Below are 2,454 nucleotides of genomic sequence, written 5' to 3'. Positions count from 1 at the left end.
GATCCCAGGACTCCAGGATCATGACCTGAGCCGAAGGCAGTCGCTTAACCAACTGAGCCACCCAGGCGCCCCTTTTAAATTTTTTTTTTTTTTCTTCCTTCAGTTTTTGAAGCACTTCTTATGTTAGGACCTTTGCAAGTGTTGTTCTCTCTACCCAGGATACTTTCCCGCCACACTCTTCCAATAACTTTTACTCAGCCTTGTGGTTGTAACTCAAATGTCATTTCCTTAGAGAGGCCTTCCATGACCCACCTTCTCCTGTAAATTGTTTCTTTTCCTTTGACTCTCATTGAATCCAATGCTTTTCTTTCAAACCTTGTATCAAATTATAATTATATATGTATTTATATACTTATTTGTATAACATCTCTCTCCTTCAGTAGATCATAGGCTCAACTAGGGCAGAAATCATGACTCTGTTTACTTACCACTTTGTACTTAGAACATAGCACAGTGCCTACCTGAAAGTACTCTGTCACCATTTATTGAAAGAAAAAAATACACGAGTGATGGATGAATGCAAATGAATGACCAGCACATTATAAGAGTTAGAAATAAAACTATGTCCTAATAGTTCTTTCACAGTAATGGAAATCTAACACTTGTAGAAACTATTTTAAAACTTCTATTAAAATTTAAAGGAACCTATCATTCAAAACTTTCTTTTCCTTCTTCCGTCTCTTTCCTACCCCTCCTAGGCCTATACTTTGATCTGGATTTTGCTCCTCTTCCTTTCTACTTCACTGAGATAAAGATAATCCTCTTCCTTTCTACTTCACTGAGATTGCTTTAATAAAACAGTAAGCTAAAATTTTATAATATTCAGGTAGCTCTCAGTTCCTGAGATTACTTACTTGTTTAAATTTTTTTTTAGTACAGCTAATATATTCACATGGCTCAAAAATCAAAAAGGATTGCAGGGGAGGAAAAAATATCTTTTTCCTACTACCCTCCTAGATTCTGTCGCTGGAGCCATGTAAATTGGACTGACAAAAGGTAGATTAACAATAGAAAAGCATACATATTTAATATAAGTTTTACATGACACGGGAGCCTTCATAAGGAAATGAAGACCACAAAAAATAAACTTGACTTTTGGGGCGCCTGGGTGGCTCAGTCGTTAGGCGTCTGCCTTCGGCTCAGGTCATGATCCCAGGGTCCTGGGATCGAGCCCCGCATCGGGCTTCCTGCTCCGCGGGAAGCCTGCTTCTCCCTCTCCCACTCCCCCTGCTTGTGTTCCCTCTTTCTGTGTTCCTCTCTGTGTTTCTCTCTGTCAAATAAATAAAATCTTTAAAAATAAATAAATAAACTTGACTTTTTATATTACATTTGATGAAGAATGGAAAGTCCTGGGGACACCTGGGTGGTTCAGTTAAGCGTCTGACTTAACTGTGATCGAGCCCCACATTGGGCTCCCAGCTCAGTGCAGAGCCTGCTTCTCCCTCTCCCTCTGTTGCTCCCCCTCCTTGTGCTCTCTGTCTGTCAAATAAATAAATAAAATCTTAAAAAAAAAAAATCTATTAAAAAAAAGAAAAAGGCACAGTAATGCAAAAACATTAAAAAAAAAAAACAACAATGTAAAAACATGGTACTAAATAGACCACGAACAGGACACTTGTTTACAATATGAGAGCTGAAACAAGAAGGCTGAACATCATGTTGTTCAACCTCTGTTGGGAATGTGTATGTAGAAAGACGCAAAATTTTTTTTGCCACTCTGCACATGTCTGCAAATGAATTCAAAAGCACTATTTTGAATTGCTTTTATTTTTTTTTTAATTTAGTCTCCATTTATTTGACAGATTGGCACCTTGTAAATATGTCACTTTTCATAATTGGGCTGTCAGAACTACCACTTGGGCTCACATAAATGGGCTGCTCAAATAGTTACCTACTGGCATTTTCTTTCTGCTCAGATATGTGCTGGCTTACTGGCCCGGAACTCTAATGTGTCCTCATGATATTGGGGTATTCCATGTAGTCCAGTAGAAGAGCTCCATTCCATGGATTTACTTTGTTGTGGTTGAATTGCTGTTTAATTTGGAAGTTACAAATTAATTTTAGTAACTGGGCAAATTCACTTTTATGAAGTCTATGAATAATGAAGATTGACTATATAAAACAGTGAAAAATTTCTATTCTACTCCTTTCCCCTAAAGGCTTAGATCCCTCCTCCTCAGAAGTAACCACAATTATGAGTTTCTTGTATATCTTTCTAGAATTTATTATGCATATAATGGCAACTTAAACATGCATGTATGTTACTTTTTTATGATTAATAATTTTTTTTAAAGATTATTTATTTATTTATTTGACAGAGAGAAACACAGAGAGAGAGGGAACACAAGCAGCAGGGGGAGTGGGAGAGGGAGAAGCAGGTTTCCCGCGGAGCAGGGAGCCCAATGAGAGGCTCGATGCGGGGCTCAATGCGGGGCTCGACGCGGGGCTCGATGC

Source organism: Leptonychotes weddellii, chromosome 4, assembly GCF_054177405.1.
Source record: "Leptonychotes weddellii isolate Sample4059 chromosome 4, ASM5417740v2, whole genome shotgun sequence".
Taxonomy (NCBI): Eukaryota; Metazoa; Chordata; class Mammalia; order Carnivora; family Phocidae; genus Leptonychotes; species Leptonychotes weddellii.
This window is presented reverse-complemented; position numbering follows the sequence as displayed.